Consider the following 12215-nt stretch of genomic DNA (forward strand, 5'->3'; position numbering starts at 1 on the left):
ACAATGAAAGTATAGCAAGTGACACGATGTGGGCAGAAGATCTTTCTTAGTGTTGCTGGAGGTAGAGAGGAGTCCAGCGCCCCGGGTAGAGCTCTACGCACCACCTTTTATGTGCCGAGTGGACTTGGTCTAGTGACTTACACTCTCCGTGCTTTCTCTATAAAATCCCAATGACGAAAAGCTGTCGCAAGGGTATTGAGAGGATTAAGTGAGATCCTTACATAAAGTGTTTAGCATTATGCCTGGTTTACAGCTAGAGCTGCAGGGCTCTCCATGTTGTTAGTATGACTCACAAATGCCCATATTAAATAAGTTACTGCATAGGTTTTCCATATCTACATGATGGATATCGGTGAGAGGTGTTCTTGCTGGCATCATAAATGCTGACCCCCAAGTACTTTCAGAAATGTCTTGTCTCAGCTTTTGAAAGCTGTGAAAACATTCTTACCTCTGAGCACAGTCCTTCCTAGATAGTGTTCATCATGTTGTTCATTGGGGAAAGGAGGAAGCAGCTACTCAGGATACAGGTTTGACACCTGGGTGATGCCACTGCTCCTAACCTCTCATTCTGGTCTCCATCCCCTTTGGGGGGGGGTCTCCATTCCCCAAAAGCCATCCCACACTCTCATCTTGCCCTGCTTTTTTCTGAGTAGTACTTGGCAACCTTTACTGAGAGGAGCTTTGGGCTCTTAGCTAACAGGTACTTGATCAAGTCATTTGACTTCTCTTGGTTTTGTTTTCTCAATATCTACTGTACAGGCTGTTGGGGTTCAAATGAGCTAATGTAGGTCAAGTACCTAACATAGGCTCTGGCACACAGGGGTATTCAGTCAATTCTCATTTGTTGTCGGTGCGAGGTTCTAGCTGCTATAAAAGGATATTAAGTCCAGAAAGAGATGAATTTCAGGTCAGTCCCCTCTTCCCTTATTAACTACAAAGACATCCTTGTCATAGTTTAAGGGGGGACCAGCTTCTTCATCCTTTATCTTTTTGTCTTCTATGGATCGGGGCCCGTCTTTCTTAGGTACTCAGAAAACTGTATACATGCCACTTAATATTTACCCAGCACCTTTTGTGTTTGAGGCAACATGCTGGACACTGTGGGAGACCTCAAGGAAGGCTTAGACAGACAGATCACCTACATGATAAGAGCCGCCTCCTCTTGAGGTCAGGAAGAGGTCAAAAGGAGCAGTAAGAAAATGACCGGTTAGTCTTCTCTTTGAGCACTCTCAGCTCCAGTCAGTCCTTAAACAAGTGAAGAGAGAACAAGGAAGAATGAAACTGTACAGTGTTATTATAAGGGAGGTAATAGCCAGTATGTAAATGAGTACGACCACACAGGGAGGCTGTGTGAGTCATACGACCAAAGTGAATGCATAATAGCCACCTGCAAACTCCAGCTCTCCCGCAGAAGCTCGCCTGTGGACAGAAACGTCCCACCTGGCCTGAACAATGGAGCCCCGTGATGGGATTCAGGTGTGGGTCTCGGAGTGCCTGCTCGTTAGTGTTTGATGATGCTCCCCAGTAGGCAGCAGGAGCCTCATTACTGTTCATAAGAGTAAGCTAATAGTAAGAGTTCTGAATTTCCAAATGGTGACAAATAGAATGAAGAGGTAATGAGATGGGTAGGAATGGAGATCCCCTGATGAGTGCCCATCATGGTGAGAGGATGAGAAAACACCGTTGTCACTCTAAGAGATACTGAGAACTACCTATTTGGCTCTGGCACAGGGAAGTGAGGAGGCATTTTTCAGGCGATGAAATTGAAACTACCCTGGATGGAGCCTTGCGTAATGCTGTTGTGCAAAAGCCAAGGGGGGTGCGGTTGGGGGGAGAGAAGGGTCGGACTGGGACGGACTTCAAATCCATGTTTTAGTTTCTATTTTATAATGGCAAAATATACAGAAGTGGGGACTGGGTGGGAGTTCTGTTTCAAGACCCCATGAGTGAGAAGCTGTCATAGTTGCTGCTGCCTCAGTAAGGTTGGACCATGGGAGATCTAAAAGTTATAGGTTGGCTTCTTGTGACTTCATTTGACCCACGTCTGAGGACCTCTGGGAGAAGCCAGTGGATGAGTAGTCTGGAATGGCCTTGGGTTCAAGGCCTTGAATTTAGATCTTAATGTCAAGTGAATTTTCCATATGCTATTGAACGGGATTGAAGGAAGGCCTTCAGACATTTCTGAACTTGCACCCTTCCTAGATCCTACCACCTGAAGTGGACTGTTAAATCGTAGATCTTATCAGTCATGTAATTATCTTCTGAATAGCACAATCAGAAATTGCTGAATATGGTAGAACACTTAAAATAGAAGTACATCCATCGATAGCCATACACATAGCTATCCATCCATCCATGTAGCTATAATTGACACTGTAATTAGCCTTAATATTCCATTTTAGCAAAAGCCATGAGTTGCATGGCTTCACCACAAAAATCCACACATTTCATGTTAAAAAGTGGTGGAATCCTTTTTCTTATGTGTCGCGATAATCATTGTCTTGTTCATTTGCTTTGGGAGCTTCAGTCTGTTCAGTGTTAGTGTTTAAAATTTAACACAATTTGGGCAATTTTGTTAGTATTTAAGAAAAATTTTTAACATGCAAGAAACCTTAAAGAGCCTTGGGTGTCTCTTAACTTCTGAGAGGCCTGTGCACTGACGAAAGGATGTTGACGTGGTTTCTTCTTCTGGAAGATCACAGATGTTCTATACAAACTTTTGGCATGGGTTCAGAGTTGGTGTCCCCACACTGCTATCCAGCCTGTGGAGTTGAACTCTTATGAATCTTTCATGATTAATATGAAGAGTATAGTATGAATGGAAATGCAGTAATAAATTTGATTACTCCAGAAGGATATATGACATTAAGGTGATTTTTTTTTTCTTTTTAAAGATTATTTATTTGAGAGAGGGCATGAGAGCACACATGAGCAGGGGGAGGGGCAGAGGGAGAAGCAGGCTCCCCCCTTGTGGGGCTTGATCCCAGGACCCTGGGATCCTGACCTGGGCCGAAGGGTAGCTCAGTTAAGCATCTGCCAAGTGCCCCAGATTTTTTTTTTCCCCAACAGGAACATCTCTTAAGTATTAAAAAAAAAAATTGTTTTTTGACTATAGTTGATGCACAGTGTTACATTTGTTTCAGGTTTACAACATAATGATTCTATAGTTTGTGTTATGCTATGCTCACCACAAGTGTAACTACCATCTGTCATCATAAAGTATTGTTTTAATATCCTAACCTGTAAGTTCCCCTCTGCTATTGCAGTCCATATGAAGATACAGTTTGGGCTATTTTTACTGCTAAGATGACTCTCAGCCTCCATCAGACCAAGCAGTCATGCCATACTTTGTCCTTCAGTTTAGAAATCTGCTTCCTTTTTATCCAAGCTTCTGTCTTTCCCTCTTGAGCTGGTTATCTACAAACACAGGCTGTTGATTTTCTAAATGACTCTAGGCCTCAATACTGGTGTTATAGACCTTCACCACCTGTGTTTGGTTTGGCAGGAAACATTTTTTAAGTGACATAAATAATTTTGAATTTTATACATTTTTGCACATATGGTACTGTGTTCAATAAATACTCAAGGTCAGGTTGAAATGTAAAACACAAGTCATCTATTCATTCTATTTATCTTTCTTTCCTCGATGAAAAGAACTTTAGGAGCAAATACTTTTTACAGGTGGTCTCTCTTTAAAGAACGGGTCTCTGGTGGGTCAGTGAGGAGAATGGGGTTGGTAATTCATATTACCCGAGGATACTTGAAGATAATTCCTTGAAAAGCTTCTCTAGTGCATGGTAATGGTAGAAAATAAAAGTATATGGAAAAGACAATAAAATTATCCAAACCCGTTTTGTCACAGGAAAATCATTTTGAATTTCCAGATTTCTCCTATGTACATGTACAACACACAAATTTAAAAAAATTTTTTGTTTACTCATTGTACTCTGAAAATGACTATATTATAAATATAAGGTTATATATAACTTATATAAGTATAAGGTTATATAATGTAATTATATAAATACAAGGTTCTATATAATCCTATAAATACAGGGTTATATATTATAATTACATAAATACAAGGTTACATATATATCATAAATATAAGATTCTGCCTTATTTGTATTTTATTCTCTCCCTGGATGAATCAGCTACAGAGCAGATGTCATTATTAAGGGGGGGGTGGTGGCAAGAATATAACTGGTCCAGAGAGTTCTGGGCAGGCAGTACAGGGGTAAGTGTAAATCCTTGTCAGGATGTTGGCGATGAACAGGCAGGCGTAAAGGGTTCTTGGGCCTCCCTACACATCAGGATTACCATGAGAACTCTTCAAAGCAAACCAAAGGATGCCCAGGTGTAACCCAGGCCAATTAAAATATGTGGGAGTGAGCTGTTGGTGAGGATGTTGAGAAACTGGAACCTTTATTCATTGATGGTGGTAATGTAAAATGGTGGAGTCGCTAAGGATGACCGTTTGGCAGTTCCTCAAAACGTTCCATACAGAGTTTCCGTATGACCCAGCAGTTCCACGCCTAGGTATACACCCAAAGAGAACTGAAAGCCTAGGCTAACACAAAAGCTTGTGCCTGAATCTTCATAGCAGCACTATTCATACTAGCCCCAAAGTAGAAATACCTCAAATGTCCATCAATTTATAAATGGTTAAAAAAATGCAGTCTAGGCATACAATGGGATGGGATTCAGCGTTTAAAGGCAATGGAGTGCTGACACCCTATTACAACATGGATGAACATTGAAACATGATGCCAAGTGAAAGAAGCCAGGCACAAAAGGCTACATGTATAATTCCATTTCTATGATATGTCCAGAATGGGCAAATACATTGAGACAAAGTAGATGAATGGTTGCCACGGGCTGTGTAGAGGGGAAAGGGGAAGCCACTGCTAAAGGATGTGGTGTTTCTTTTTGGAGTGAGTGAAGAAAATATTTTGGTGATAATTACACAACTTTGTGATGATACTAAAAACCACTGACGTACATTTAAATGAGTGAATTTTATGGTATGTAAATTGTAGCTCAATTTAAAAAATACTTAGGGCGTGGGGGGCATTAAAAAAAAAAACCTCCTGAGATGATTTTAACATACAGTAGTGAAAATCTGCTTTAAAAAATGAAATTAGAGCGGCGCCTGGGTGGCTCAGGTGGTCAAACATCTGCCTTCGGCTCAGGTTGTGATCCCGGGGTCCTGGGATAGAGCCCCGTGACGGGTTCCCTGCTCAGTGGAGAGCCTGCTTCTCCCTCTCCCTCTGCTGCTCCCTGTGCTTGTGCACTCTCCCTGCGTCAAAAAAAGAAAATCTTTTAAAAAAGTGAAATTTGAAAATTGAGCACTCTGTAGCTTAAATCTTTTTCATCACAAACTTCTTGTCACTCATTGAATGAAATCCCAAACGAGGCCTTGCATGATCTGGTCCCTAGCTATCTTTCAACTTACCTCCTCACCTTTCTGTTTTGCTTCCTGTTCTTAGGCTCTGCTGTCTCTCCCATCCTTTTTTTTTTTTCCTTCCATTCCTTTAAGACCAGGAGTTCATTCTTACCTTGGCACCTGTTGTTTCCATGGAAAGCTGTGTCCCCTGATCCTCACCTATAGTGGGCTCCTCATTCAAGTCCCAGATCAAATGTTTAATTCCCTTTCCATCACCACTAAACCCATTCCTTCAATCCCCTCCAAGTCACTACCTCCTTTGGCACCCGAATTATTTCCTTTTAATCAAAATCAGAGATATGTCAGCTTGCTGATCCGTTTGTGGTCTCTACCACTTACTGAGCCTCCTTACCCTGCCCCTAAAATGCCCCATGAGAATAGGGGCCTGGTCTGGCATGTTCACCACTAGAATAATATTTAGAAAGTGGCGAATATATAACAAGTACTTGCTGGCTGAGTGGTTTAATGAGGAACCAATTCAAGGAAAGACTTGTTAAGTGTGGGCAATCTCTGAACACCTTTGTAGGAGAAAGGGAAGGAACCAGGGGAGTGAAATCAGTTGGTTAACAAGCAAAAATTGCAACACATGAATGTGACAGGGGAGGAGGAGAGGTTGCTGATGAAGTGAGATCTTGAAGAAGCAGTTGGCATTTTGAAATGCCTGTGTGTTTTGCTTATAAATAGCTGAGCTTCAGTTTTTGTTTTTTGGGTTGTTTTTTTTTTTTTGACTTGTTAACAAATGAAAATTCTTCTTTAGTGACCCGTAGGTTGATTACTTAATCTACTTCACTAAAAATTGTTTTTTCTTGGTATAAAAATGTTACAGGTACACTTTTATTTGCTTGAATTCCGAGACCCTTCAGACTGTCTTCTTTCTCTTTGTTCTTGTCACCTTCTTGTGGGATGTTGTTATGCTTGCTCCTGTGGAATTTTGACATATGCCTGTAAGTTTAGAATGTTTTATAAGTCACCTAAACCTAAATTGTCTCCAGCTATCCATTTATGTATCTTGATTGTTGTCCTAGTCTGCAATAAAATACGTTTGAGAGCCTGGCCTGCTGAAAATACGCTGTTCCTCAGTGAGATGACAGGTCTTCTTTTCTGGTGGGGTTACTCTTAGGATTCGTTAGCCAGCAGCTTTTTTATCTCATTTACATTTTTGATGAACCTTTACGAATCCTCAGTTTTTAAATGAAGTGAATTGGAATTGAAGCATGTTTACCAGTTGGGAAAGGAGCTGGAGTTATTTGCAATGTGGTATCTTCTGATGACACTCAGACAGTTGGTCATGCCTTCTAGGATTGGTCTACATTCCTGCCACTGGCTGAATGGATATAAAAACAGCATATGACTTTCAAAGTAAATCTCACCATGCCCAACCATAATGGAATAACACATTTATTTTTCAAAGTAAAAGATAACATTTTCATTCTTTTAACCAAAAGACCGTATTTCTTTTCCGATGTGTCTGGATCCTTGGGTGCCTAGGAGGTGTCCATTTTCATGCCAGATTATTTGAGCTAGAATGGTCATTTCCCCCGACATTATATTCCTAAGGATGAACAAATTTTTACTAGAGGTTTGGAGAATCGAAGAATACCCAATGCTGACAAAGTTATGAGGAAATAGGCCTTTTGCCCATATTACTTTTGAATGTAAATTTTTATCAGTCTTTTGTGAGATATTTAGCAGTACATATCAATAGCTTCAAAGGTTCAGTATCCTTTGAACAGTGATTCTTAAATCTAGGAACTGAGCTCAAAGAGATACACACATGTTGTATGAGACACATTCCTCATAGTGTTGTCAGGAGGATTAAGTAATTTTTTATATAGAAATCACTTGGAATGGAAATACTGAGTATGGTATTAGCTATTTCTATTTTATCAGGTGCTTTTTTTTTTTAAGTAGGCTCCCCACCCAGCGTGGAGCCCAATGTGGGGCTTGAACTCACAACCCTGAGATCAAGACCTGAGCTGAGGATCAAGAGTCAGTCAGTTAACCAGCTGAGCCACCCAGGTGCCCCTCAGGTGCTACTTTTTAACTGACACTGCTCTACCCCTAGTGAGGAGAGGATAGCAGTCACCTAGTGGTGGTGCAGTACCAAATAGATGGTTTTACTTGTTTTTTAATTTAATAATTCTGTACTATTTATATGAAAGCACTTTTCTAAGCAGCTTGGCAATATTATGTGTTAGCTGGCAGTTAACAATTATTTGTTGAATAAAAATTGGCATTACTTTTTTTGTAATTAAAAATTTTATTGGAGAGAGAGCGAGAGAGTGCGAGAGCAGGGGGAGGGGCACAGGGAGAAGCAGGTTCCCTGCTGAGCAGGGAGCCCGATGTGGGGCTCGATCCCAGGACGCTGGGATCATGACCTGAACTGAAGACAGACACTTAACCCAGATGCCCCTGGCATTACTTTTGACAGCATAAAATACCAACAATGGTATGATGACTAGATTTATAAAATACTTATTAAATGCTTTATGTGTGTCCTGGAGAGGAAGGTACTGTTGTTCTCCCCATTTCACAGACTGACCCTTGAGCTGTGTTCTTAACATCGTTATCCCAGAGGTTCTGCTGGAGTCAGGCCAGGAAGGAGCTTAAGAATCTATTGTTTTAGAAAAGCTCCCATGGTGATTTTAATTGGAACTAGTGCTCTAGGGAAGTGCTTCTCAAACTTTAATATGCATACAGCACAACTTGGAATCTTGTTTAAATATGGAATGATGCTGATGGTTTGGCGGGGGGAGCCTGGGCACCTGCATTTCTAACATCTCTCAGGGGATGCAGATCTTGTTGGTCCGCAGACCACATTTTGAGTAATCAGCCTATTACCTTGCTTGGGGAAATACGAAGACTTAAATTTATCCCAAAGAAATCATTCTCTTTAGGGAAAAGAGAGAGTAATGAAATGGGCTCCTGGTGGTCTGTTGAGTAAGATTTTGCATCCTCACGGGCATGATCTGGTAGGTGCCTTTGCTAAAGTCCTGAGCTTCTCAAACTTGGGTTGTTGGGCTTTGAAGGGTCCTCCCATTCTCAAAAAGGAGTCTATATTTTGTCTTCTCCATTTGACGAAATAATATGAATGTGATAGACATAGGCATGTATTCTGGATCACCAGCTCACTGTCCTACAAGACTACTGCCCTATAGTTTTGGCACCAAACAATTCCTGAATGTGACAGTTATATTTACTTGAGAGATTCTGAAAGTGGGGTCTCTCAAGTCCTAGATTCCCAAATTTGAGAAATCCTTACGAAGAGTTTGTATCCTCCCCAAATAGTATCCTCTAAAGGAGACCCTCTGAGGTTCACAGTGAATTTGAGTAAGCCACTTGGCCTGCCAAGTTACTCAATATCTCTAAAATGAGGGGAATGTATCTATTCGATCTTGGAGGGCCTTTTCTGTTCGAATTCTACAGTTGATTTTTTTCTTTTCAGGGACAAGTTTAGAAGCATATGGCAGTTATTTTAGTTGGACATTAACATCACATTTTGAAAGCAAACCAGGAAGAAACCTGACCTACCCTGAAGTGAGCTATTGTCATCTCCTGTTGTTAATGGTTGGGAAATTTAACATTTCAGAGCATTTGCTTTTGTGCCCATTGAACCTTATTTCACCGTGAATTAGGTTGCCTATCTAGCCCTATCAGAAAATGACTGATCAAATCCATTGAGTCACAAAATTAAATGTGAATAGTCAGTAGAGACCTTTTCATTAATTCCTTTCTCTGTACTAAATTTTGAAGACAAAGTTCTAAAAATAACATGATGCTACCAGCTGCTGTGAGTTCTATGAGATAGAGAGGTAGAGACAGGTTATAGTGGATAGAGAGGTAAAGGGACTGTAGGGTACAGATAACTTCAACAGCCGAAAAGGTGGGAAATAGAGACTGATTTAATACCTTGAAGGCATATAGTTTTCGTTCAAGATAACAGATGTTATTATTAAGGAATATAAATTAAAGAAGTAGCTAAAAGCATAAGACTTTAGGTATTCATCAATATGCTATTGTTTATAAACAGACACATGCAGTACTCAGTCACTGTTTCTGGAGTCAGCCTTCTATTTTGGTCTTACCTGAGGCTGCTAATAAGTCTAAGGAGACCTAAAGCTTAGACTGAAGTCGCTAACCCGATGCTTGGTTTTGTGGATGCCAGAAGCCAACTCCATATTAAGTAACAGAGGTCCCAGGAGGTGATTTTCCTTTGGGAATTCAACAGAAGATTGGTACATCCAGCCTTCTTGTTGGGTTAAAAAAAAAAATCAACAATTTTACTTCAGCTTAAAATGAAATTGCTTTCGGTCATCTTCACGTGAGGGGAAAGTATTTACTATTTATCTCAGCCTTGCAGATAGTTTGAGATCCTGGAGATGCAGGAATCTTCCCATCACACGATATTGGCTCTGACTCTTTGCTCTACTTCTGTTCCTTTTATAGTTGCTGGAGTGTTTTTCTTCATTGAAATTAAAACTTGAGGAAGCATGTCTGCTAGCAGCACAAATGAGCAGAATTTTACCGCGACTAAAGAAGAGGCTAATTGGATTTGGGCAAAGAGATAGAAAAATATTACCATTTTTTTGGTACTATTTCATGTGACATAGTGAGATGAGCTTTACGTATACCATCATCCACTCTTTTCAGACAAGATCTCTGAGGGTACAAATAAAAACCCAGCATATCAGTAACTACATGAAATTACAATGCTATATTATTTCAGTGCATCAGAAGGTAGACCTGGGGGGTGGGGGGTGGGGAAGATACCTAAAAGAGACCTAAGATGGTAAGAATATGCCAAGGGACTGAGAGATGGATCTGCTTTTATGATGGGGAAGTTGGGCACTAGTTTAGATTGTAATAATAATAATCTCTATTGAGAGGAAATAGGTTGCAGAATTTTCAGACCCACAGGAAGAAATTTGATCTGAGTCAGTGGAAGGTAGGAAGGAGAAAAAAGTGAAACAAAGAGAAGATGGAAACAAAGGTGAAATAGGATGTTCCAAATAAGCTTAAAGAAGAATTGGCATAAATGTCTGAGGGTTAATCAAGACAGATTGTCCCACGGACAGAAAACAAAATGCTGTATTATTTATAAAATACATTTAAGAGGACACAGTCTAATGATAAGGGGATGAAAAAAGTGATGCTTGTCAAATACAAAGAGAAAAAGGAACAGTAGTACAGGGGAGTAAAATGAATAGGAGCATATGCACATGCCATAGTACAGAAGGCAGGAATTGATGCCCTTTGACACAGATTCAGCAATTCTAGAAATCCAGCACCATCTTTTCAGAAGCAGATGAAATGATAAGCCAGAGTAAGCAAAGGACAGATTTGGGTAACAGCCAATGAGTTTGGTTTACCATGTGTATAGAACTTCTCAACAAATGCAGAATATATTGTCTTAGTGCTTTAAACTACAGCACTTTAAAATCAGTCATCATTAAGAAAAAGATAGCAGAAATATCCCATATGTTTGGAAATGAAAAGACCCTACTACAAAATAACCCTCAGGTGAAATGGGAAATGATAACAAGAATAACAAAGTTTTACATTGAGTAGTAATAAAAGCACAAAGGTCAACGTTTGAGAGAGCTAGTAATGGAGTCCTTTGAAGGCAATGTGTAGCTTTTTGTTACCTAGGAGGAAAATAGAAAGTCTGAAACCCCCTAAGCTCAATGTTGAGCTCAAGTAATTAGAAAAAAACTATGGCATGGTAAATCTGAAGAAACAAGGAAGGAAGAAAAAAGGGGAAAGAATTTTATTGCAGAAAATAAGCAATAACCTAGAGATAATAAAAGCAAAGAACTAGAAAAAAGTTCTTTGAAGCTTAATAGGCTAGGTATAATTCCAGGAAAACTGATAAAAAATATACATTATGAATACAAAATAGGTAAAAGAAATAATTATGGATTACATTATTAATCTGTTAAAAAAAATGAGTTTTTTACCAATAAAGATCAATTTAGGTGAAAAAAATGATTTAGGATAAATTTAGGCTAAAAAATTGATGCAAGGGAAAAAATGTGATCAGTAACCATTAAATAAATTGTAATGCTTATCAAAACAATCCTGTGATATAAAAATAGACCTAGACAGTTTGACAAGTAGTTCTATTTAAATCTCGAACAGAAAATCCTTGCTTATAAAACTTCTTATAGAACAAAGAAAAGCCAACGTATAAGTTTGATTTTTTTTTTAAACAAAACTAGGTAAAAAATATTGGCTAACTTCATTTATGACATGAAAAACACTAAATTCAAATCTAGCTGTGTATTAAAAATAATTGTGACTAAGTTTAATTTTTCATAAGAGTGAAAGGATGTTTCAGCATTTTAAAAAGTGTTCCCATAATTTATCACATTAATGGCAAAGAACAAGAGGTTGTGTGATCAATGACAAAAAACATTTAATAAAACTAAGTTCTTTTTCTTTTTTTTTAAATGGAATCAACCCTTAGCAGACTTAAAATAGAGAGTTTTTTTTTTTAAGCTTGATAAAGCCTTTATACTAAAAACCTATGGCAGATACCATTTTTAGTGGAACAGACAGAGGTTTAAACTCATTCCCTCATTCCTTTTAAGGTTGGGAGCAAGACCAGGATGCCTGTGTTACTTCTGCCTTTCAGCACATTACCGATGCCTGATCAATGCAGCAAGACAAACCAACAAAAGTAGAAAGATTGAAATGAGAGAGATAATTGTCATTATTTCTAAGTAAAATCATTTATATAGAAAACCAAAGAGAATCAGCAGAAACTATT

At 39.2% G+C, this 12215-nt stretch overlaps 1 protein-coding gene across 9 annotated transcripts in view; it reads left to right on the forward strand.

The window, feature by feature from the left end:
• The window catches only part of LOC118553122 (bis(5'-adenosyl)-triphosphatase), a 1451800-nt gene that overhangs the window by 643822 nt on the left and 795763 nt on the right, over positions 1-12215 (forward strand). The window contains exon 1 of one of the 9 annotated variants that reach the window (XM_078076503.1): positions 8891-8983. The exons of the other annotated variants lie outside the window; for them this stretch is intronic. The gene's annotated coding sequence lies outside the window, so the exon portion shown is untranslated. Of the gene's footprint in view, positions 1-8890; positions 8984-12215 lie in introns of those variants that run through there. 9 annotated transcript variants of the gene reach the window in all.

Source organism: Halichoerus grypus, chromosome 1 (genome assembly GCF_964656455.1).
Source record: "Halichoerus grypus chromosome 1, mHalGry1.hap1.1, whole genome shotgun sequence".
In the NCBI taxonomy this organism is placed as follows: domain Eukaryota; kingdom Metazoa; phylum Chordata; class Mammalia; order Carnivora; family Phocidae; genus Halichoerus; species Halichoerus grypus.